A 27,623-nucleotide genomic window follows, 5' to 3' on the forward strand; every position below is an offset into this window, starting at 1 on the left:
AGAGGGGGAGGGTTTGTTTTTGAGAAGGTTAGTCACTTTGCCAACAGAGAGATAGTTGTCAGATTATATAAAACTTTGCACTCCTCTATTCTGGAAGGAAAATATTACCGATACTATAAAACTGGGGCTTTGCTTAAATTGATAAGCATTTTTCCAATTTAGTGAACCACGCTTGTCTGCTTCTACAAGGCTGTTCTGTATGGATAAGAAACAAGAAATTAAAAATAAAAACTTCAACTAAATGACATTTTGAGATCATTTAGGATGATGTTAAGAAGAAAACCATGAAGTACCAAATTTGTGTTGCCTGCGTATACAGCATGATTTAGCACAATACATTGATGGAAGAGACAACATTGTTTACAGTGAATAACTACAGATTCTGCGGGAGACAGTTGATAGTATGAATAAAAAAATAATCTCCTTATAAGGGCTTTATAAACACAGATGACTATTATTTGAGATTACTTGCATATTTAAAGAAGATCACAGCCATTATCATATTTGAAAATATACTGCTTATAGAATATCATAACTGTAAATTGGTAAGAATATTTTCTCCCAGTTTTTGCATGGCTTTTAAATTAATCTGAGAGAAAAAACTTGCTTGTTTCCATTTTCACTTATAAAGCTTTTGTGACATGGGACAAGTTATCTGAAAACTGTCTTGCCCCAAAGGGATTGGCTGGCCTCACTAGTTTCAGCAGAAGAGATATACTGAAGACCTTGTCAATTAAGGAATTCCTTGTCATTCAAGGACTCCTGGCAGAATTCAGTAGAATTGGCTTTGGGCGTTGCTTAGTCTGGGGCCTCAATGGTCCATAATGGAGGTGCTTAATGGACTGGGAAGATTTTATCTTCAACCTGTTGTATTATGGTTTTTAATTTATTTAATCTATGTTTATGTTAATATTCAATGTTTTTACATTAGCTTTTATAACTTTGTAAGTTGCATGACAATGACATGAGTGGCATATAAATTTAATAAATAATAATTATAGTAATAAGATCTGCAAAGGGACTTCCGGGTGGCGCTTCAGCGGCGTGGATGGTCAAAATCAACCGCCAGCCCTCTGATTCCGTAAAAGCTGTGGAGCAGCCAACAATCAGCTGTTCTGCGGCTGAAAACCCTTCCCCTCTGGCGAAGAGGGGAAGGGGAGATTCCAGGCAGGGGTAGAGCTCCCCTAGAGCCCCAGAGTGTTTATTCTGGGGCTTGGAGGGTGAGAGCTCCCCCGAAGCCTGGAAACACTCTGGATCGGAGGATTTCTCTGCTTCAAAGCAGAGCAAGACGCTGAATCCACTCCTGCTGGACTTGACTTGATCTGATTGTTATCTTGAGGAATTAACACAGGCAGAGCAGAGCAGTATAAACAGCAAGTATAAGACTTTAACTCTGGAATCTCAACTTTCTTTCTGTCATTTTAAAAAGAAAGGGAAGATGGCGCCTGAATGATTCTTTGTAACAAAGAATCGAAAGTGCTTTGAAAGTGAAAGTGGCTGTTTGGATATTGAAAACTGTAAAGACTATAAGAAAATTATAAGAACCTAAAAGAATTTTAAGAAGAGAATAGCAAGACTATAAACATTTTGACTTGATTAATCTTTTTAAATACAGAGAATAAAATTGATTTAAGATGTCAATAAAATCATCAAAACCTGGGGGCCCCAGGAGTGCAGGGACTTTGCCAGCACAGCAATCAAACTTACAGGCTTTAATGCCCCCCCCCACAAACTTTGACATTAAAAGACCTGCAGGAGGCTTTGAAATCTCAAACTAAAGAAATAGAAAAAGAAATAAATGATAAGATGGAGAAAATAGAAAACAAGATGGAAAAAATAGATGAAAAAAATGAATGATAAATTTGAGTTAATGTCAGAAGAGATTGGAGAAATTAAAGAAACTATGCAGATTAAAAATAAAGAAATAAGGGAAGATATTCTATTGGCATTTCAGGGATTGGCACAACTTATTCAAAACATGGATGATCATATGGAAGAATTAACTCAAGGCAATATTGCTTTGGAAGATAAGATGACTGAGGCTCAAAATAAAATGGAAAAGATGGAAGATGAAACTGTAATGCTACAATATAGAGAAATGGAATTTGCTTTAAGAATTAGAGGATTGAAGGAGAACAAACAGGAAAACCTGAGAGAGATACTGGCAAAGGCCTTTGCTCCAATAATGGGTTGGCAAGTTGAGGATTTCATACGGGAAATTGAAAAAGTTTTTAGAGTCAACTCCTGGATTGTGAAGCAGAGGAATTTACCAAGAGATGTGGCGATTTATTTTTCGAAGAGGGTGATTCAAAATGAAATTATTCAAGCTTTTTATAATAATAGGTTCCAAGTGGAAAATCAAGAAGTTTTGATATTGAAAGAAATTCTTCCAAAAATTTTAAGAAAAAGGAAAGAGTTTGCTTTTCTGGTAAATGAATTGGAAAAAAGGGCAGCATCAGTTCAGATAGGATATACCAGCTGGAATAGTGGTCAACTGCTTAGGTACTAGATATCGTCTTAATACAATAGGGAAAGCAAAAGAATTTTATTTTAATGTACTGAAAGCAGATTTGCCACTATTTTTTGAAAAAAAAAAGAAGTGAAGGAGAGAAAAAAAGGTTCAAATGGAAGAGAAGCAGATTCATGCGGAAGGTTCGAATTTGTTGGTTGAAGAAGAACTACAATTAGTTGTGGATAGGGACCAGCCTTTGAAATCAATAGAGGAACCTAGAGGCCAAAGAGTGATGCAAGCAGCAGCCAGAAGAAAAGCGCAAGAACAGCAGAAACAGCAAGATCAAATTAAAACTCAAGAAGTTACTAAAATGGAAGCAGTGGGAGGGGCAAGACCAAAGCAACAGGTTCATATGAATCTGCAGGAATTGTTCCAAAAGCTTCTAGTTGTGAAAGATGGCGACCAGGTTTCTAACTTGGAATGTTAATGGCTTAAATTCACCACAAAAGAGGAAAAAATATTTCATTATTTGAAACAATATAAAAATGATGTTATTTGTTTGCAAGAGACACATATTAGAGTAGTAGACCAAAAGTATTTGACAAATTCCAGACTGGGAATACATTTTGTTGCATCTGCCCCAGATAAGAATGGAGTAGTTATATACTTAAAGAAAGATCTAACTGCTAAATTAATCGAGGCAGATGCACAAGGACGATATATTGCAATTGAACTTATAATAGAAGGAAAGATAATACTTTTGGTTGGAATATATGCACCAAATCAACATCAAGAAAAAATTTACAAACTTTTACATGACAGAATAACCCAATGGGATTATAAATCTTGTATTTTAATGGGAGATTGGAATGGAGTTCTGGACACAGGAAAAGACAAAAGAAGGTCTTCTAATGGAATATCAAACCATGCGAAACTGCCTAGATCTTTTTTTTTTTTTTGAGCTTATGGATGACCTGGAATTGAGAGATATTTGGAGATAGCGAAATATGGAAGAGAGGGATTTTACATTTTTTTCATGTAGGCACCAATCTTTTTCAAGGATTGATTTTATACTAATTACCAATTATTTTCTTTCTAGGGTGAAGAAAATTAAGATATGCCCAAGAACATTAACAGATCATAGTCCAGTGTGGATGGAACTGGTTCAAGAGTAAAGGGATAGAAGACCTTGGAGATTAAATGAAAATTTGTTTAGATATGAGGAAATTGTGAATGAATATAGAAAACAAATGAGAGATTTTTTTCTAATGAATATGCATAAGGGCACCTCGATTGAAATGGTTTGGGATGCAAGTAAAGCTTATACGAGAGGAGTCCTAATACATTTGAATAAGAGGTATAGACGTAAAAAGGAACAAAAGCAAAAGGCGTTAAAAGAGGAAATAAAGATGAAGGAGAGGTTACTTATCTTGAACCCAGCTGATAAGAAACTGAAAGAAACAATTAAATTATTGAAAGGGCAGTTTAATATGTTGATGGCAGACCAGGTGGCAACGAACATACAATACACTAAACGTAATACTTTTTATAATGCTAATAAGCCAGGTAGATGGTTAGCTTACTTGTTAAGGAAAAAAGAAAAGTCTCGGACGATAGAGAAAATAGAATATAAAGGTAAAAAGGTTTATCAACAAGATATTATCAGAAAGGTATTTTCAGAATTTTATTCTAAATTATATGCAAGTAATACTATTCAAAGTATAGATATAGATAAATATTTACAAGAGGTGAATATTCCTAAGGTTACTCAAGAACAGTGGGATGGAATAAATCAGTTAATAACTTCTGAAGAGATTGTTTTAGCAATTAAACAGTTGAAATTGGGTAAATGGAATTTGCTTTAAGAATTAGAGGATTGAAGGAGAACAAACAGGAAAACCTGAGAGAGATACTGGCAAAGGCCTTTGCTCCAATAATGGGTAAATCACCAGGGACAGATGGATTGACAGCTAGTTATTATAAAAATTTGCAGTCAGAAATGGTGGAGCCTTTGAAGGACTTATTTAGAACAATTCAGCTTGGGGGAGTAGTGCCCCCATCATGGAGAACAGCTTTCATAACATTGATTCCAAAGGAGGATCAAGATCTTAGTCAACCAAAGAATTATAGACCAATATCTCTTTTAAACTGATTATAAGATATTTGCTAAAGTATTGGCAAATAGAATAATGAATATAATGCAACAAGTGATACATAATGATCAATCAGGGTTTATAACTGGTAGACAAATGAAGTACAATGTAAGACAAATTGTTAATTTATTGGAATATTTGGAAAGAAACAACCAGGTCTCTGCTGCATTGATATTTTTAGATGCAGAGAAGGCTTTTGATCAATTGAATTGGCAATTTTTATTGAAAGTAATAGAAAAGATGGAATTTGGGGATTATTTTTTACAGGCTATTAAAGCAATATATCAAAAGCAAATGGCACAAATAATTGTTAATTGTAATTTAACAGAAATTTGTAAAATTGAAAAAGGAACAAGGCAGGGATGTCCTTTATCACCATTGTTGTTTGTTCTAACACTGGAAATATTATGGATTAAAATATGTGAATAAAATAAGATAAAGGGAATTAAAATTAGGCATCAAGATTATAGATTCAGAGCGTTTGCAGATGACTTGGTTGTTACTTTAAGTCAACCTACTCAATCGGTTTCAGAATTATTGGATGTGATATTACAATATGGACAAGTTTCTGGATTTAAAGTTAATAAGCAAAAAACTAAAATATTAACAAAAAATATGAACATAAAACAAAGAGAAGTGTTAGAAAAATCAACAGGATTTGAAATAGTAAAAAAAGGTTAAATACTTGGGGGTATATATCACAGCATCGAATGTGAAATTATATAAAAACAATTATGAATTGTTATGGCAAAAAGTACAAAAGGAGATTGATAGTTGGAAAAAATTACAATTGTCTTGGTTGTGGAGAATAGCAGCCATGAAGATGAATGTCTTACCAAAATTTTTATTTTTGTTTCAAATGATACCGATACTTAAGAAAGATGCAAATTTAAATGAGTGGCAAAAAGGTATTAATAAATTTATCTGGGCAGGGAAAAGACCGAGAGTAAACCTTAAAATAATGCAAGAGGCACGTGAGAGAGGGGGTTTGAAGATGCGCAATTTGAGATTATATTATGATGCAGTTGTTTTATCAACAATTAGTGATTGGTTCAATTTAACAGATGAAAGAATATTGAATATTGAGGGGTATGATTTATTGTATGGATGGCATGCGTATTTATTTTATGACAAAAAGGTGGATAATATTTTTAAGACTCATATTTTAAGGAACGCTTTGTTCCGAGTTTGGAAAAAGTACCAATATATATTAAATAATAAAATACCTATATGGGCAATACCTAGACATGCAATAGGAAATATAAATGTGGAGCAGAAACAAGATGTGATTACTTATAAAGAACTTCTTAGGATGGAAGGGAATATTTTGAAACTGAAACCTTTAAATGTTTTAAAGGAAGAAAAGATAGTACAGACTTGGTTTCAGTTTATACAATTACAAGCTAGATGGAAAGAAGATCAGAAAATTGGTATAATAAAAGTTGATGAAAATTTGATAAAGCAAATTAGAGATCAAAGTCAATCGCATATAAAAAGGTTATATAATACTCTTATAGAGATTGATTCAGAATTGGAGTTACTTAAAGATTGTATGATAAAATGGGCTCAAAATATTCAAGAGCCCATAATGATGGATACTTGGGGAAAAATGGGTTAGAAATGTAAAATTTACACAAGCACAAAACCTAAGAGAGAATTTTTATAAGATGTTTTATAGATGGCATTTAGATCCTAAAAAGTTAGCATGTATGTATCCAAATCAACCACCTAAGTGTTGGAGATGTGGTAGTGAAGAGGCAACTTATTATCATATATGGTGGACATGTAAAAATGTTAAAGCCTTTTGGATAAAAATATGGTGGATTTTTCAGAAAGTTTTTAAGGAAAAAATAAGATTTACTCCGCAGCTATTCTTATTGGGGATTATTTCGGATTGTACTATTATAGAAACTAAATTAATGTTACACTTAATAACAGCAGCCAGACTTTTGGTGGTGCAACATTGGAAGAAAGAAGATTTACCTACAATAGAACAATGGATACTTAAAGTAATGGACGTAGCTGAAATGGCAAAAGTTTCAGCATATTTGAAAGAACAGTCACAAGAAAAATATATTTTGGAATGGAAAAGATGGATTGATTATATTCAAAACAAATATGGGACTAAAAAGTTTTGAATAGCATATGAATAATTCTTAATAATTATAGATGTGTTATTATAATTACTTTAGTTTTGTTATAAGGGAGTTAAAGGGTGGAAGGTTTGTTAACATTGTAATAGATATTTAGCATATGTTTGCATAAGATTGCTATATGTAATACCCTGTATTCTGCTTTGGGAAGTCCAGGGGGGAGGGAAGGGGGGAGGGTTGATGGGGAGGGGGGGTTATTATGAAAATTTTGTAAAACTTTTCAATAAAAAAAGCTGCAAAAAATACCATTTGTCTGCAAGCAAGTATTGATGGAACCTTAAAATAGACAACATAATTAAAAACAAAGAAGCTGAGATGTTCTGCAACTTTAGAATTCAAACAGACCGGCATCTGCCATGAAACAAACCAGACTTAACAAGTGTCGATAAGAAGGACAATAAAGATTATAGCTTAGGAATTTTATGAGCAATTATATAAAGATGATAGTCAGGAAATTGAGGAGAAAGCAGAGTATTGTTTCCAAAAAGCCAAACTACCCAAACTACCCATATTAGAAATATGTTGAATGAAGGAATTAGGATGTCTGAGGTGATAACAGCTATTAATAAACACAAAAATAATAAAGCATCGGGTCCTGATGTCCTTCCGATAGAAATTTATAAGGAACAACAAAATATTTTAGCACAACATTTATTGGAGGTGTTCAATACGGTCTTGGAAGAAGCAAGAATTCCTAAGTCATGGTCTGAGGCAAAAATAGTCCTTATCCCGAAAGATAATGCCGATCATACATTAATTCAAAATTACAGACCTACTGTATATCTCTACTTAATTCTGACTACAAGATATTTACAACAATCATAGCAGAGCGACTAAAAAGGTTCCTAAATGATTTTATATATGTGGATCAAACGGTTTCCTTGCTAAAAGGCAAACTAAGCACAACATTAGGGTAATATTGGACACGTTAGAATATTACGAATTACATAGCAGACAACAGATGGCGTTGTTATTCTTAGATGCCCAGAAAGCCTTTGATAATGTTAAATGGTCATTTTTATATCAACAACTTAGATATATGGTTATGGGTGAAAAATTTATAAATATAATAAGGGCAATTTATACTAAACATGAAGCAAAAATAATTATAAATGGGGAAGCATCTAGGAAATTTCAAATACAAAAGGGAACACGCAAGGCTGTCCCTTATCTCCATTACTGTTTATATTGACATTAGAAGTCCTAACGAGGATAATTAGAAATGAACCACAGATAAAAGGATTAGACATTAAAAAGGAAACTTTCAAACTTCAAGCATTTGCGGATGATCTGGTCTTTATCATGGAGGACCCACAACATTCAGGACCGAAATTGTTGGAAGAATTAGTTAAATATGGTGAAGTCGCTGGGCTGAAAATAAATAGGTGTAAACCCAAGATGATTGTCAAAAATATGACTAATAAACAGAAAGATAATTTGGCTAGAACTATGGACATAGAAATAGTTAAGAAAATAAAATATTTAGGAATCACTATCACAGCTAGATGCACTTCACTTAAAGAAGACAATTATGATAAAATAGTGAAACAAATAAAAGGTGATTTGGAAAGATGGGGAAACTTGAGTCTTTCACTACTGGGGAGAATTGCAGTGATTAAAATGAATGTCTTGCCTAAAATCTTGTTCCTGTTTCAAAATATTCCAATACAACTTGATACAAAATTGTTTCGAAATTTGAACAAACTGTCATTAAATTTTATTTGGCAAGGGAAAAAACCAAGAATTAAAATGAAATATTTGCAGGATGCAAAGAAAAATGGGGGATTTGGATTGCCAGTCTGGGAAATATATTATTTTGCCGCAGCATTAAATTGGATTAGAGAATGGATAATTCTGAAGAACATAAGATTATTAACTTTAGAAGGCCATGATTTACAATTTGGTTGGCGTGCTTTTCTATGGACTGAGAAACAAGGATTTTTTTTACATTTTCAAAAACATCGGATTAGACAAGCGTTATTCAATATTTGGAACAAAATTAGAAACCAAAACTATACCAAAGTACCAGTCTGGCTGTCCACCCTTGAATCGATTGTCTATCCAAATCTGTTTAATTTGGATAATAACATTACATACAAAGATATTATGGATAATGAGGGGGAATTGAAATCTAGAAGCGAATTAGAACTACAAGGGATAAAATTAGATTGGTGGGCCTATCTACAGATAAAATCATGATTCGGGAAAGATAAGAAAGAATGGGGGATAAATACCCAAGAAACTGCTTTGGATAAAATATTATTGGGGCCAGATGACAAACAAATAAGGAAATTGTATAGTTTGCCTCTGGGATATAAAATGTTTGAGGAACAAGTGAAGGAACCTATGTTGTCTTGGGCCAAAAATTTGGGATATGGCATCGATCTTCACATATGGCAAATGCTTTGAGATAGAAATAAAAGGATAACACTGGCCTCAGCCTATAAAGAAAATTTATTTAAAATGTTTTATCAGGGGCATCTCCCCCCCAGCACGTTTAGCCAAAATGCACAAGACAATATCTCCTAGTTGTTGGAAATGCTCTGAAGAAATAGGCACATATTTTCATGTATGGTGGTCTTGTAGTCAGATACAAAGATATTGGCAAAGGATTTGGACTTGGTTAAAAGAAATACTAGGGCGCAAAATCGAGTTTAGACCAGAATTTTTTTTATTGGGCATAACAGATGAGAAATATTCCAAAGAAGAGTTATATTTGATGATCCATATCATTACAGCAGCAAGAATGTTGTTCGTCCATAATTGGAAAAGGAGTGATATACCGGAGGAAAGCGAGGTGATAAATAAAATTTGGGCGTGTGCAGAAATGGACAAATTAACCCTGGAAATCAAGAATAAAGATCAATCAGGCTATTATAAAATCTGGAATAAGGTCTACTTTTGGTGGGAACAAAAGGAAGGTCTCCATTTGAGTTCATGGATTGGTTGATTGTTTTAAATATGGTATAACTGTATATAACTTCCTTCCCAGAAGAAGGAAGCTGAAGCCACCAGCCTGAGGATGACGGATGGGATTCCGTCGAAACGTTGCTCTTACACCTTCAATTCTACGTGGGGAAAAACCCGAATGACCAAAAATCCATATATATATATATATATATATATATATATATATATATATATATATATATATATATATATATATATATATATATATCCATATATATATATATATATATATATATCCATATATATACATACGGACTGACATACCTTCTTGTCTTACATTATTTTTGAGATTTACATATATATATATATATATATATATATATATATATATATATATATATATATATATGTAACTCACAAAAATAATGTAAGACAAGAAGGCATGTCAGTCCGTTCACATCGTGTCCAATGTTTTAAACAATAAAATTTGAAAATTTTTTAAAAAATAATTAAAAAAAGGACAATAAAGTCTGGATAGTGGATGAGTGAAAGCAATCTCACAAATGCTTTCTATTAAGACATATTGCACTGTCTAAATAAATTTCATGGCAATGTCTTATTCTTTTTAATAGTCCTTTTGAAATAATGAATGTCCTCAGACACTAAGATTCGTAGGATGTGTAGTTTGGAAATAGTTATAACATTAATATATCTATATAACTAATTTATAACTGTAACTAAGGACTGTTATTTCTGAAATAGGCACACAGTAGCTAAAGAGAGAGGGATACCTTTCCTATATTGTCTTGAATTTATATGATTTATATAAGATGATTTGAAAGCAGTAAAATATTCCCATTCTGGTTCTCTCTAGATGTATATGGATAATATAATTCTCAGACAGTTTGGTCAAAGGAACTAGAGCTTTAATCATCTGGAGAACATCTGAAGAATATTGCCATTGTTTCCAATAATTGATGCCATTTATTAATTTCAACAATATATTGTTTACTATGTCCTTTTAAACATTTGATAATAGCAAAAAATACTCCAGCAAATTAATATATTGTTAATTATTGTTACTATGCTAGGTTACCATGAAATAATTTATTTTTTTCCTGGTTTTTATTTGTTTGTTTGTTTGGTTTCTCTTGTTTTTTTGAAAAGGTAATTATCTTTTTTTTTTTGCAGAAAACCATAAAACTAACATCCAAACAGAAATACTGTAAGATTTAATGTCTTACTACTTTAAGATATCTAAAGAGATGATATGAGAAGTATAGTAGGTTTCTTGTAGAGGCAAAAGTAAAGACTCATACATTTTATATTAAACACTATAATTAGCTACAATAGATTTGTCTAAGGAAACTCATGAACCAATCTGTTGAGCTACACTGGAAACTGGAAAAGAACATTATTCAGAGTTTTCCTGTAGTAAACCAGAATTTGACTGCAATGATTTATTTATTCTGCTGGCAGAAGATACAGATTTGTAGTGAAGCATTGTGTTTGACTTTTTTTTATATAATCCATGTTTCAAAAGGTAAAGGTAAAGGTTCCCCCGCACATGCATGCTAGTCGTTTCCGACTCTAGGGGCCGGTGCTCATCTCCGTTTCAAAGCTGAAGAGCCAGCGCTTGTCTGAGGACATCTCCGTGGTCATGTGGCCGGCATGACTAGACGCCGAAGGCGCACGGAACGCTGTTACCTTCCCACCGTAGTGGTCCCTATTTTTCTACTTGCATTTTTACGTGCTTTCGAACTGCTAGGTTGGCAGAAGCTGGGACGAGTAACAGGCGCTCACTCTGTTACGCGGCACTCGGGATTTGACCCGCCAAACTGCCGACCATCTGATTGACAAGCTCAGCGTCCTAACCCACTGAGCCACCGCATCCCTCTGTTTCAAAGTTATGTGTTATAACTAGAAAAACTTAATTTTGTTATCAATCACTCTCCCTGGGAACAATAGAGTCTTTTAAAGATAACTAACTTAAATCCCATGAATTACAAATTACATTTTATTAATTTAATCTGAATACTTCTCATAAGTTTGACCAACAACATTATTGTCAGTTAGAAATTCTGAAATCTCAAACCTCTGGAAGGCAGCTGCTTTAATAGTATATTCTTATAAAACATTGTTGTTTTCTGAAATACAAAATATGCCATGTATTAAAGTCTATTAAAAGTGCCAACGTGGCAAAAAACAAAAAAACACCAACCCAAAACTAAATATCAGTAAAACCAGAGACAAATTTATGAGAGTGAGCGAGAAAGAAATATTAAGCCAAATTGAGTAGAGCTGTCTTGTCGTTGGAGGTAATTAAACACTCAATATCTACATAAAGTTAAATAAATAAATAACCAATAATAAGGTTAGAGTTATTTGGGTGTATTTTGTGATTTGGGTAAGCTAGTCTGAAGCCTTTTACAAAGGTTATGTTTGACAGATCTGTCTTTCTGCTGCTCACTCAGCAGCCTCTCCCACTATACTGAGCTGTTGCCGAGAGCTGGGGGGAGGGTCTTCTTCACAAGAAAGCAGAGCTAAAATATTCCTAAAGGCCACACACCATCTCTTCAGACCATTTAAAGCTTCTGAAATGCCACTCTGAAGTAAAATAACTACCTCTTCAGAAGAGTCTTTCCATTAGAGAACCAGCAAACAACAGTGCTGAGATGAATAGGAGTACAGAAAATTGATTTTATATCTGCCTGTAAGTATGGTCAAATGTTATAGGCCAGCACGTTAAAGAGAATTCTAAAGTTTTACTGTGGCAGAAAAATAATGATACAATAGCTATGGTGAAAAGAGTAAGCACTGCTTTCTCTGTCCTTTAGTTGCTGGGTTATGTATGAATATATTCATTGGTTGCTGTTGTTGGTTTGTTTTTGTTTTTGTTTTTTGCTGTAGTGCAAAAGGCACATTCTTTATTCCAAATAAGAAGTGTGCATCTAAGAAAATGTAGTTGTTGATTTCTTGATTATGTACTACAGTATTAAGTCATTTTGACTCTTAGTAACCACATAGATTTTCTCCATGATGATCTATCCCTAACAATTTTTTTTCAAGTATCCCAATAGTGCACTCATCACTACTGTAACTGAATACCTTTACCTTGCTCCTGGTCATCCTCTCTTTCTCTTTCCTTTCACTTTATCAGTACTGGATCCTTTTCCGGAAGGCTAGGTCTTTGCCGCATGTGTTTGAAATAGCATCATTTGAGCCTGGGTCTCAAGTGAGAACTGTGGATTGATTTGTTAAATGATCCACTGGTTTGCTTTCTTGGCTGGCCATAGTTTTCTCAGGAGTCTTTTCCAAGTTATTAATACTCTTCCTGTCTTATTAAAGTCCAATTTCCCTTTTCATAGAGCGTCACTCTATGGTTTGAATGATTCTATTCTTTTATGTCTAGACACTTCATGGCATTTGAATATCTTTTCCAAGTTCTTAATGCATGTTTTACCATGTTCTGTTCATACTGTGGCTTCCTAGTTCGTATGTACGTTTCTTATGAGGACCATGGGATATTTTGAGAGTCCCATTTTTGCTGAGCATTTACCACTGCTTGATGTGATCAACACAACCAAAGCCTTTTTTCTTTTTTTATTGAAAAGTTTTAAAATACATTTTTAAAAACATAAACTCCCTCCCTCCCCCTCCCCCCCAGTTCCCCTCCCTTCCCCTCCCCCCCTGACTTCCCAGAGCTGAATACAGGGTATAAACATCAACCAACTTAAGCTAAAATATGCTAACCAACTAAAAAAAGACACTTTAGATTCTATCACACTTTAACTCCTCTTAACATACCTAAATAACTAAATAATAATAACTAATTAATAATACATCATATAATACTAATACTTATTCATATACTAAATGAAACTTTCTAGTCCCATATTTATTCTGAATATAATTGATCCATCTTCTCCATTCCAAAATATATTTCTGTTGCGAGTGTTCTTTCAAATATGCTGAAATCTTTGCCATTTCCGCCAGGTTTGAAACTTTTAAAGTCCACTCTTCTATAGTAGGCAGTTCCTCCTTCTTCCAATATTGCGCTACCAAGAGTCTTGCTGCCGTAATTAAATTTAACATCAATTTAGTATCTATAACAGTACAATCTGTAGTAATACCCAACAGAAATAACTGTGGAGAAAACCTTATCTTTTTCTTAAATATCTTCTGCATATTCCACCAAATTTTAATTCAAAAAGCTTTAACTTTTTTACAAGTGCACCATATATGATAATAGGTTGCATCATCACAACCACACCTCCAACATTTAGGCTGATAATTCGGATACATACATGCTAATTTTTTTGGATCTAAAATTCTCTCTTAAATTTTGTGCCTGTGTAAATTTCACATTTCTGACCCATATCTTTTCCCAGATATCCATCGCTATGGGCTCCTGAAAATTCTGGGCCCATTTTATCATGCAATCTTTAACTAGTTCCATTTCTGAATCTATTTCTATCAGTGCATTATATATCCTCCTTATATGCGCTGGACTTTGATCTCTTATTTGTTTAACCAAATTTTCATCGGTTGTCGAAATACCAACTTTCTGATCCTCCTTCCATCTAGCTTGTAACTGACCAAGTCCGCACTATTCTTTCTTCTTTTAAAATATTGATTGGCTTTAATTGCCATACATTCCTTTCCATTCTAAGAATATCTTTATATGTAGTCACATCATGTTTGAATCCCACACTTATATTTTCTATTGTATGTTTAGGTATTGCCCAAATTGGTATTTTATAATTTAGCTTATGTCGATATTTTTTCCAAACTCGCAACAGGGCATACCTTAATATATGTGTCTTAAAAATATTATCCGCCTTCTTATCATGCAATAAATATGCGTGCCAACCAAATAATAAATCAGATCCCTCAATACTCAGTAATCTCTCTTGTGTTAGGTTAAACCAATCACTAATTGATAATAAAGCCGCAGCCTCATAATATAATTTAAAATTGGGCATTTTAAGACCACCTCTTTCATGTACATCTTGCATTATCTTAAATTTTACTCTTGGTCTTTCCCCTGCCCAAACAAATTTATTAATACCTTTCTGCCATTCTTCCAAATTTGAATCTTTTTTGAGTATAGGTATCATTTGAAACAAAAATAAAAATTTTGGTAAAGCATTCATTTCCACTGCTGCGATTCTTCCCAATAAAGACAATTGTAATTTTTCCCAACTATCTAACTCTTTTTGTATTTTTGACCATAACAATTCATAATTATTTTTATATAATTTTGCATTTGAAACTGAAAGATATACCCCCAAATATTTAATCTTTTTAACTACTTCAAATCCTGTTAATTTTTCTAAGACTACTTTTTGTTCTGTGGTCATATTTTTAGGCAATATTTTAGTTTTTTGCGTATCTATCTTAAATCCAGAAACTTCTCCATATAACAATATTATCTCCATCAGGTCTACAACCAACTGAGTCGGTTGACTTAATGTAATAACCAGGTCATCCGCAAACGCTCTCAATCTATAATCTTGATCTTTTATTTTAATTCCCTTAATTTTATTTGAGTCACGTATCTTAATCAATAATATTTCCAGTGTTAAAACAAACAACAAAGGTGACAACGGGCACCCCTGTCATGTACCCTTTTCAATATTACATGCTTCTGTCAAACTACCATTAACTATTATTTGAGCTGTTTGCTTCTGATATATTGCTTTAATAGGTTGTAAAAACTCATCCCCAAACTCCATCTTCTCTAATACTTTGAATAAAAATTGCCAATTCAATTGATCAAAAGCCTTTTCAGCATCCAAAAAGATCAGCACTGCAGAGACCTGGTTATTTCTCTCCAAAAATTCCAATAAATCTACAATATGTCTCACATTATTTTTCATTTGTCTACCACTTATAAATTCTGTTTGATCACTATGAATCATTTGCTGCATAACCTTCATTAATCTATTTGCTAAACTTTTTGCAAATATCTTATAATCAGTATTTAAAAGCGATATTGGTCTATAATTTTTGGTTTGGGTAAGATCTTGATCTTCCTTTGGAATCAATGATATAAAAGCTGTTTTCCACGATGGAGGCACTTCTCCTCCAGATTGAATTGTTCTAAATAACTCTTTTAGAGGTTCCACCATTTCTAACTGTAATTTTTTTATAATAAATCGCAGTCAAGCCATCTGTTCCTGGTGCTTTACCCACTTTTAATTGTTTAATTGCCAAAATAATTTCTTCAGCATTTATCAATTGATTCATCCCTTCCCTTTGCTCTTGTGTAAGTACAGGGATATTCACTTTTTGTAAATATCTATCTATATTTTAACTTTGAATTCTATCCCCGGCATATAACTTAGAATAAAATTCAACAAAAGCCTTTTTAATATAATTTTGCTGAAACATCTCTTTACCCTTATATTCTACCTTATCTATGTTGCGTGACCTTTTTTTTTTCCTTAACAAATAAGCTAGCCACCTGCCTGGCTTATTAGCATTACAAAAAGTATTGTGTTTAACATACCGCAGGTTAGATGCCACTTGATCTGCCATCAACATATTAAACTGACCTCTTAACAAAGTAATTGCTTCCTTCACCCTCTTATCAGATGGATTCAAAGTTAGAGCCTTCTCTTTCCTCTTGATTTCCTCCTCTAACTCTTTATGCTTGCATTCCAATCTATGTCTATATTTATTATTCAAATATATTAACACTCCTCTCATATAGGCTTTATTTGCATCCCAAACCATTTCAATAGGAGTACCCTTATGCATATTTATATTAAAACATTCTGTCATCTGTTTTTTACATTCATCCACATTCTCTTGATATCTAAACAAATTTTCATTTAATCTCCAAGATCTTCTATTTTTCCTCTCCTTATCCAATTCCAACCATACTGGACTATGATCTGATAAAGTTCTTGGACATATCTTGATCTTCTTAACCCTAGAAAAAAATCATTAGTAGTTAATACAAAATCAATCCTAGAAAAGGATTGATGTCGATCAGAAAAAAAGGTAAAATCTTTTTCTTCCAGATTTCATTCTCTCCAAACGTCTCTCAATTCCAAATCATCTTTCATCTCAAAAAAAGATTTAGGCAATCTGGCATGATTCGGAGTACTTTTAAAAATACCTTTTTTGTCTTTCTGTGCATCCAGGACTCCATTCCAATCTCCCATCAAAATACACGATTTATAATCCCATTGAATTATTTTATTATGTAAAAATTTATAAAATTCTCCTTGTTGTTGATTAGGTGCATATGGTCCAACTAAAAGTATTTTCTTGCCTTCTATTAAAAGTTCAATTATAACATATCTTCCTTGTTTATCAGCTTCAATTAAATTGGCTGTTAAATTTTTCTTTACATAAATAACTACTCCATTTTTCTTATCTAAAGCAGACGTGCTAAACTATACACCCAGTCTGGAATTTATCAAATATTTTTGGTCTGATACATGAATGTGCGTTTCCTAGAAGCACACAACATCATTTTTAAATTGTTTCAAATACTGAAATACTTTCCTTCTCTTTTGCGGGGAGTTTAAGCCATTAACATTCCAGGTTAGAAACTTTGTCACCATCTTTTGCAACCTGAAGCTTTCGGAGTGCGTCTTGCAAAACCACAAGCACCTGCCTCTTCAGTCTCGCTCCTCCCACTGCTTCACTATAAGTAGATTCTTGAGATATAATTGTGGATTTCTGTTCTTCTTGTTCTTGTCTTATTCGTCTGGTTGCAGCCCATGTCATTCTTTGTTCCTTCACCTCTTCTAACGATGCCTGGGGCTGCACATTTTCCGAAGTTTGCTGAAGTTCTTTAACCATCCACGAGATGACTTCTTCATCTCCCTGTATACTCTCCATTTGTGTCTGTCACCCTCCATCTTCCTTCCTTTAAATTCTGGGGATGGCGGAGAACTTGCTTTCAATATATTAGAATAAAAGTCTCGTGCCTTCAAAACTGTGTTGAGATGGTATCTCATGCCTAAATAATTCACCACCAAACCTAATGGTATCTCCCAGATGAACTGAAGCTGACGTTTCTTTAATTCATCTGCCGAAAAAGTAAATTCTTTCCTTCTCCTTAAAATTCTCAGTGGAATTTCTTTCAAAATTAAAACTTCTTGAACAGCAACTTTAAATCTATTGTGATAAAAAGCTTGGATAATCACATTTCTGATCGATCTCTTTGTAAAATAAACAATCACATCTCTAGGTAGTTTCCTTTGCCTGGCAATCCAAGAGTTAACATGAAATATTTTATCTATATCCCTTATAATTTCTTCTGCTTGACAACCCAAAATCGGTTCCAGGGCTTCTGCCAGTAACACTTTCAAGTTTTCCTTGGATCCTCTTTCAATCCTCTTATCCTCAAAGCAAATTCCATATCTCTATATTGTATCATAACCACCTCGTCCTCAGTCTTATCTATTTTATTCTCAGCTTCTGACATTTTAGTATCCAATCTCAAATTATTTTGATACACCTCTTCCACACGTTCATCCAAATGCTCAGTGCAAACTGCCAGCCCTTGAAAGGCCACTAAAATGTCCTGTCGTATTTCTTTATTCTTCTCATTAATAAGTTCAGATATTTTCTGAGATTGATTTTTTAAAGCATCTTGTAAATCTTTTAATGTTAATGCAGGTGCAGGTACCGCAGGGGGTGGCATCAGTGCCTGAAATGAAGAATGTTGAACTGGTGATGCACCAGTACTTCTAGGAGCAGAAGCTTTAGCTGATTTAGAGGCCATTTTAACACCCAATTAATCTTTGTTGTGCCCTTTCACTTTTCCACTCAGCTTGCAACTTTGTTTCTCCCCTATTAAATATACAAATCCTTAGGTTCACTTTTAAACCAATTTCAAATATTTTGCGCAGAGTGACTTTAAAAAAATTATTTCTTCCTTCTCAGTCTTTATATTTTATAATATATTCATTGTCCTTTTATTTTTCACTAACAATTCACTCCTGCACCATCTTTCTTCCTTTCTTTTAGTATAAACCGGAGTTAAAGATCATATACTTGCTGTTTCAAAATTCTCCTGCACAGCTCTGCCTGCATCCAAGTAATCCAAAATACAATGTTGATTGCAGGGATGGTTGCAGCGTCCTGCTCTGTTCCAAAGCCTTGGAACAGAGGAGTCCCCGAGTCCGGAGCTAATTCAGGCTGTGGGGGGGCTCTCACCCTTCAACCCCCAGAATAACAATTCTAGGGGTCTAGGGGAGCTCTACCCCTACCTGAAGGCTCCCCTCCCCTCTTTTCCTGAGGGGGGTTTTCCGAACCGCAAAACAGCTGATTGTCGCTGTTTTCACGGTTCAACAGAGAACAACGGGGCTGATGGTTGAAATGGCCACCATCGACAGAGCCTTGCCACCCAGAAGTCCCACCAAAGCCTTTTTTCTATAATTGATGAAGCATGTTTCTACTACTTTTTGATATTATTTGGCTCTGTCAATTGCAAGCCTCAGCAATATGTCTCATGCTCCTTCGCCTTTTTCTAAAGCCAGTTTGAACCTCTTTTTTAATGTAAAACTCTAATCTGCATTGGATGATCCTAAGCATTTTTGTTAGCATGTGAAATGAAGCATTTTGTGCAATACTTTGCACTCTGTTAAATACTGTTGTAGTTTGATTTCTTCTTGACACTGTGTTGTTCTCCATATTTGTTGGCATAGTTTGGATAGACCTTGACTAATTCTTTTTCTGTTGCTTGCTATGTTCTGGGGATATTTCATCAGTTCTTGTAGCCTTTTGATTTGATAATGAGCAGAGTACTTTAATTTCATTTTCTACTCCCACCTTCTGAGTTCAGAGATTTTTTGAAAGACTTTCCTTCTTTTTCCATGTCTGTTTCCACTTTCAGTGTCTTACACATGCTAATGTAATGCTGTTTCTTATCACTTTTAACAGGTCTCTGAAACTGTTCATTAAATTCCTTTCTGAAATTTTGGTCTTTCTTGTTTTTGGCTTCTCTTCTCTTTTTTGGCTATTTCTATTATTTGTTGTGACACCTAGTTTACTTTCTTCTCTTTCTTCATTTTTGGAAGTCTCTATTCAATTTATCCTTAACAACTGCCGGCGTCAACTTCCCTCCGCCCAGTGTACTCCCACAGAGAAGGCCTCCTAAGGGTGCCGCCATTCGGAGAATGCCGTCTGGTGGCTCCCAGGGGGAGGGCGTTCTCTGTGGGCACGCCTGACCTATGGAACCGTTTACCGGTTGAGCTCCGGATGGCTCCCGACCTTCGCTACTTCCGACGCGACCTAAAAACCTATCTGTTTGAGCAATCCGGTCTGGTCTGACGGGTTTTGTTTTAATTATTTTTTTAATGTAACTTATCTTCTGCATTTGGGCATTAGGGTTTAATTTGTTTTCAATTTCTCTATTTGTGCATTTTGATATTTATGTCACTGTTCACCGCCCTGAGTCCTTGGGGAGAAGGGCGGTATACAAATCAAATAAATAAATAAATAAACTTCTTTAAGTTCATTCCATAATTCTTATGGTTCTCTACCAATGAAATTCAATTTGGAATGCCAGAATTGATAAGTCAGTCTCCTGCTTTATGTTGGCTTCCTAAGCCATACAATCCATCTATATATTTTTTCATTTTGTATTTCCAACTTCAGCATTCCAATCTCCAATTACAAGTGGCACATCTGACTTGCAGGTTCTATTGATTTAAAATTGGACTTAATCATAAAACTCATCAACTTCTCTTCTTCTACATCTGCAAGAGGAATCTTTGAGGCCTAGTTGATAGTCACTTAAATATGAGCCATTGCTATACTGCAGCTGCCAAAAAAGCTAATGTGGTCCTAAGTTGCATTAACAGAGGAATAGAATCAAGATCACATGAAATGTTAATATAACTTTATAATGCCTTGGTAAGACCACACTTGGAATACTGCATCCAGTTTTGGAACCATGATGTAAAAAAGATGTTGACTCTAGAAAAAGTGCAGAGAAGAGCAACAAAGATGATTAGGGGACTGAAAGATAAACATATGAAAAATGGTTGCAGGAATTGGGTATGTATAATCTAGTGAAAAGAAGGACAAGCAGTAACATGATAGCAGTGTTCCAGGTCTGCCACAAAGAAGAAAAGGGTCAACCTATTCTCCAAAGCACCTGAACACAGGACAAGAAGCAATGGATGAAAACTAATCAAGGAGAGAAGCAACTTAAAACTAAGGAGAAATTTCCTGATAGTTAGAATGATTAATCAGTGGAATGACTTGTCTCCAGAAGTCCCAACTCAGGAAGTTTTTAAGAAGAGATTGGATAACAATTTGTCTAATATGGTAATGGGTTTCCTATCTGAGCAGCGGGTTGGACTAGAGGACCTCCAAGGTTCCTTACAACTCTGTTATTCTATTATAACATCAGTAACAAGACATTCTGAAAGCTTTAATCTAGTAACATCATAAACACCATCAGCAGTTGAAAACTTCTCAGCTCTTCTTCAGTAGCATGTTGAATACCATCTGAACTGAAGTTTACCATCCATCACTATATTACCAATTATTTATATTTTCTATCCTTTTTTCCCCTGGAAAAAATGTAGTAGCATTTACTATTTCTTCTCCAATGAAATATGAATTGATGCTTTTGCCATTGTCACTAAACTGATAACCTGTCTCTGATATTTTCATGTATCATTACTGCCTAATATAGGTATCCATTTGCTTTAGTTGCCAGTTGGGATGCTCTTTATACCTAGAATGACTCTGCTATGAATATATACTTTTGGTATGTACTCCAGTTCTGACGTTTTTCACTTATCCCTCCTAGGACCACCCACCCATCATGATGAGGCAGCACAGCAGAAAATACAGTTATTTCTTCTCCTTAAATAAAGAATATTTTAATCATTTCATTTAGCAAAAATCATACTTGATTTGTATATGCAATTGGCAAATAGTTAAATCATTCCTTGCTTTCAAACCAACTGTCAGGACCTTGATTCATACATTTACAAGATTTCATGACATTTCTGTCTAATAACTCTCTCTTTATAGCTCTCTTTGCATAGGTGAGTGAAGGTGGGATGGAAAAAGTCTTCAGCCATGCACATCATCTTGGATTGCATTAGATTTATCTGCTGCCCTGAATAAATATTGGACTGCCAGGGTTTCTTCCCCCCCTCATTCTTACCTGTCTGCTTTGGGTGATGCTAGTTAAAGAGCAGGGCAAGCCAGCTGGCACCAGTCATTCCTTTCAGGTGTTTCACATTTTCTCATGGTTGAGCAGCAACAAGGATGATTAATTCCATGTTCTCTTACTTTTCCATCTCTGCCCATTAAATAGCCTCCAAGGTAAGCAGACAGAAGGCTGATGATATGTTGAACAGCCCCAGTACACTCTGGCAGATTAACTAGAAAGTGTTTGTCATTCTCTTTCTCTCTCTGTCTCTCTTTCTGTATGTCTCCTACCCATCCCCACCAGGATTTAAAAGACAAATTTGCAACAGCAACAGAGTGTTATGCACCACTACCTGAATTTTGTTATTCTAATTGATCAATATCTCTGAGTCACAAAACCTTTTTGTTGTCAACTAGCCTATATAAACATAAATCTTTGGCAATGGCCCAAATGCCAGTGCCATTGACCCTCAGTCAAAGCATGGCAAGCTAATTTAACAGTTTACATATATTCACAGCATATTTCATTAGTGGTGACTTCTATGTGCATACTGAAAGGAATGTGTGTGTGTGTTTTTCATACTTAAAAGCAATCTGGAGTTTAGACAAATCAGAAGGACTCACACAGAACAATAATGTCACTGTTGCTACAGATGGCATAGGGAACTTTAGACCAAGCTCTGATAGGGGAAACCGTAGAGTTACTAAGATCCAGATGGATTGGGAGTGTCAGACTCAGTCATGGTGGGGACTAGAGGAATCGGTTGTCATATTAATTATGGGAAAATTTATGCTGAAATAATTTCATGAGAAGTGATAGTGCTAGTGTCTTCCCAGATGGCAAACACTGCAAAATTTTGTGGCATCCCTGAAATAAATCTTTGAAACTTTTTAATATTTATAAAGTATATGTCAGTTCACTGATTAAAATTTCTATGCAACAACTATAATTCTGAAATAAGAGTGAGCATCTGGGTGGGTTTTGCTGCTCGCTCAGTTTCCATGAGTATATTGTTCTTGAGGGGAAGAAATAGTATAATAATATTGTGGCATGGTGTTTGCTTGATTATGGATTTACTACTTTTTGTCAGGCCTGACAAATAAATCTAATGTACCAAGTCACATAGCACAAGTATAGAAAGATGACCTTATTTTACACCCTGCCTTTGTTGTTGCTGTGGTTTTTTGTAAGCTTTGTTTCTTATAGAGACAGACTTTTTAACCTTCTTTTTAAATTTCAAATAGCAAGCAAAATTCTTGATCTTTAAACTATATATACCTTGTCAAGATACAGCCAGACATATCCTAAAAATATAGAGAAGGCAATTTGGTGCTGCAGTGTATTTTTAAATGACTTCTTCCTTAGTTAATCTTACTCTACTTCATAATGTTCTGGGTGGAACATCCAGATGTTTTGTCTATCAAAATATTACTCCTCTTGCCCAAATCTTTTCAAAGCTTGATGAATAAACTTTTTTTGGACAGAGTACAAAACCACAGAGGGGGGAAATCAGGAAACTCACAAAATTAAATATTCTTAGAGTAAGGGTCTTATCAAGAAAAGGAGATGAATTAGCCTGGGCAATTAAGTTCAAATGACATATTTAAATTGATATCTGTTGAAGAGGGATGCTTATAGAACTTTTCGTAAATGCTTTTCTGAATATTCTATCATGCATAAACTGTTCTATGCACAGAAAAGGTTTCAAGTGGTCTATGCCCAAATGAAAATGTTCATATTCTGTATTTTTTTTTCTGGCAGAAGTGGTTTGGATTTGAAGGAAGGAGGAAAATAATGCCAAGAACCTTGATGATTGAATGGAATCTGGGAAAGGAGTGAAGGCACTGGAAAAATCAGATGCTGATAGAATGTGTGCCATGTGCCATGGGTGATAGGGGTAAGCAGAGGAATGGGAAGAGCTGACAAAGATTGTCAAGCCATTAAGCATTTCACACTAGGATATGGGAGCAGAAGAAACAGAGGAGCAGGAAGGCTGCAGGAAGATGGGAGCAATGAGTCTGATGCAGTGGTGGGATTCAGCCGGTTCACACCAATTTGGCAGAACTGGTAGCTAATTTTTTGTTGCCCAGGCCCAGAATGGACTTCTGGAAGCGGCATCCACACAGAGAACCGGTTGTTCACCTATTTGAATCTCACCACTGGTCTGATGGGATATGCTGAATGGGCTGCTGCTACAAAGCCATGTGTTAAGTACCACATCAAGATTTGTCCCAATTCAGCATAATGAAAACATTCTGGATTTTGATCATTCAGACTAGCTCACAACAGTTTGGCAGCCCCTCTGGAAGGTAATGGTTTTGTTCTGGATTGTAAACAAAATATATTTCCACTTAGTTTGAACTCTCATAACATGCAGAGTAAATGTAACACACAGGAGAAGAACCAATATTCCTGTTCATTAATTCCTTATATTTCCCCTTATAAAATCTCTATTCCTATGTTTATCATATATTTATGTGGAATGAATAAATAGTGCTATCATTTTTCAGGATCCGGTAAACATGGAGAGGTGGGTTTTTTAAAAAAAGAGTTTTATTATATAGTAGATTTTTATTTTTAAAAAATAATAATCATTTTTTAAAAAATTAAAAGCCTCCCAGAAGATATAGAATCTCAGAATTCGATACCTGTATCTCCACTAATGGAATGTACACATCTGGACTGTAGCTAATTTAGGGAAGGCCACTTTAAACTATAGGCAGATAGCTATAGGACCTTGCTTTCCAATTCTTTCAAGGTTCCCCCCCCCCCAAGTTGAACTATTTATTAGAATCTGCAGGCCAGGATTGGCTTTTAACTCAGGAAGATCAGGCTGCTACAGTATCCAATAAATTTTCAGTCATAAAAGTCCTGGCCATGAGAATTTAATGTGTATGGGGGAAGTGAGGAAGGGCAGGTTCCAATCCCATCATGATTTTTATGTGGGAAATGTTGACAAATATTTACAAAGTAAAGCTTTAATTTTTGTTTTACGCACATGGCATAGTCATGTTTTGGTGGGCATTATATGCTGTCCTCTTCTTAAATGTTCCTTTATTAGCTTTTTGTTTTGTGGTGTTTGGCATGAGAATTTCTTGCAAATTACAGATTTTTAGATAATATATTTCTGGCAAATGGAAATGGCAACAAGAAGTATTATTGATCCAAACCCGCAAATTGCATTGACTAAAAATGTCATCTATTAAATTAAATTATAGTGCACACTTGCTGAACAATACGCCATGGTAACATCTTAGTAAGAGAATGTCTTAAAGCTTGTGTGTGTGTGTGTGTGTTTTAAAAAATGCTCTCCCATATTTGTTTCATTTACTAATAATGTCTCTGTGCTCTTATTGACAAAATGCCACACTAATGAACACAGCCTTTTGCTCATTCTAAATATAGAAATTAAACCCTTTAAATGGTGTATGTGGGCCAGCACAATTATGGCATTGTACTTGCGGCCCTTGGAAATTCACAAAATAATGATCTCTCAATATCTCGCCACCACATGCTTGAAAAAGTAATTGAGTCAGAAGATAATTAATATCCATTGGATGAAAAGCACAAGTTCTGAAAAGTACTGTTTTCCCCCAGAAAGGTTTTATTTTTCTTCCTAGCATTTTGCCATATGTACAGTGTCTGCATTTTTGTAGCAACAGAAGTTGACTGACAGGCTTGTTCCTTTAGCCTGAAATCATGGGATGGGAGAGAGAGCAACTGGCCAATAGTTACCCAGTTTGTTTTCATGGCCAAGGCAGGGTTAGAACAGAATCGGATGACTCACAGAGGCCAGGTCAGTGGGGCCAGGTAGGTACAACTGGGTGGATGCATCTAGATGGGCATGGCCTGGTGGGCTTGAATGGGTGGGTACAACTGGCTCAATGGAGACTATTTGCCCCTGTGGACTGGACACAAAACATCTGGACAACTTGTGGCCACCAGAAGAAACATCAGCCCTTAATGTGTCAGCTAACAGGACATGGAGAAGGGTAAAACGTGTGGAGAGGGGAATCATTGCTACAGGACAATTTGGACCAAGTGAGGAGGAGGAGAAAGGCACTTTCCCTCCCCATCAGAAGAAACATTGTCCCATTCCAGGCCTGAGGCCTGACAGAATAGTGGATCTCACAATTAAGGCTGGCCTGCTAGGATGGCAAACTCAGCTTGGTGAGTTTCCAGACTGTGTGCCCTGTCCAGATTGTGGCCCTGCTGCTGCTGTCCTAGAGATGACTGTTTGTGATGTCAGCCAGAGTGCTTCATAAAAAAGCTGGTCCTCGGCCTGCAGCTTCCCCTAGAAAGAAGGGAGGGAGGAAACCTTAGAAATATACTTCTGAGGGGCAAAAGACAGCAGAAGTCTCAGAGAGGTGGGCAACAGCAAGGATCCTAATGGCAGGGGAACTATTTTCTTGCTCCTATTGAGGCTTAAAAATTTACAGCACTGAGTCACGCCTAACAGGCAGTGGCAGAGAAGAGGGTCTCATGCCCAGAGGAAAAGCTGGTGGTTCTGCGCTGGCCTTAAGACCTTATACAAAACCTTCCCCACTCCAGGCAAGCCCAGTTCACTGTGGCTTTACTCCTGTTCCAGCAGGCTGTCTCTTGTTACCCTGAGGAACCCAAGCATGAGATGGAACTGCGCGGGCACATACCTGGATCTGCATTTCAGTACCCTCGAGTGTTGTTGGACAGGAAGTGTTTACCCAGGCTCAACACAGCCCTTAATTGCTGAGCAGGCAGCAATTGGCCAGATGCCAGAAATTTCCTCCTTCTCTCCATTGCACCCTGAAGTGCACTGAAATGCTGAAGAATTTAGACCTGGATGTGGCAGACAGTCTACAGTCTTCTCTTTTCTGAAGAGAGCAGCTCACTATTCTAGCTCCTCATTCAAATGTACTAAGTGCTATAAGCAACCAGTCCAACTTGAGGGCAATAATTTGCAATCAATACCAAATCACCTCCACTAGGCATGATTCATCTTCCTCTCCAATACAAAGGGGCCAGAGTGGAGACATCTTCTGCTCTGCTGAGGAATGGAGGGAAGAGCAATGGTAAGGCATGCATCAGTAGGAAACCTTCAGCAGCATCCGTCAGCTGGCTGCTTTGTCTAGGATCCAGAGCTGTTGAGTTAGCTAGGGTTCTGGGTCTCAGCCAAGCCTGGGATGCATATTAAGCATCAACCATGTTTTTGTGTTCTTGTCTGCTCCCTCGATAAGTACAGTGCCAGGCCCACAGCCAGCCCACCTAGGGAGTGAACTGACAAAAGTACAGGAACTGCCTGTTGTGATTCAGCGTCAGCCTGTGGTTCTGGCAGCTGAGTTGGATGATTCTGAAGAGGAGGGGTTTGGAGAGCCTTTGGTGTCAGAGGAAGGTTCTGATGCACTTCAGAACTCTCAGCCTGGCCCCTCCTGTCTTGTTCCTCCTCAGACTCAGCTGTGTAAGCATGAGGGATTGGAAGAAGACGACCCACAGCTGGCTCTGTTCAGGGATGCTAGGAGCAGGAGGCAATCTAGCAGAACAGAACAGAGGAAAGCAATGAGGCAACTCGGGAGAAGGCAATGAGAAGCCATGCCTTGGGACTGCTGATAAAAGGGGAATGTGTTGGAGGTGCTGGTTGCTGAAGGCAATCGTTTGAAGATCTTCTGCTAGAGTCCTGGTCTGTCATTCTTGTTTAACTCATGTTTAACCTTTTGGTTTAAGTCTTGTTTGAACTTTTCGTTTAACTTTTGTTTGAACTCTTTGTAAATAAATTTGGTTGGGTTTTTTCCAGCCTGTTGATTATAAAAAGGGGTTGTCCCTGACATTCAAACAGGGCC

Source organism: Vipera berus (assembly GCF_964194415.1).
Source record: "Vipera berus genome assembly, chromosome: Z".
Taxonomy (NCBI): domain Eukaryota; kingdom Metazoa; phylum Chordata; class Lepidosauria; order Squamata; family Viperidae; genus Vipera; species Vipera berus.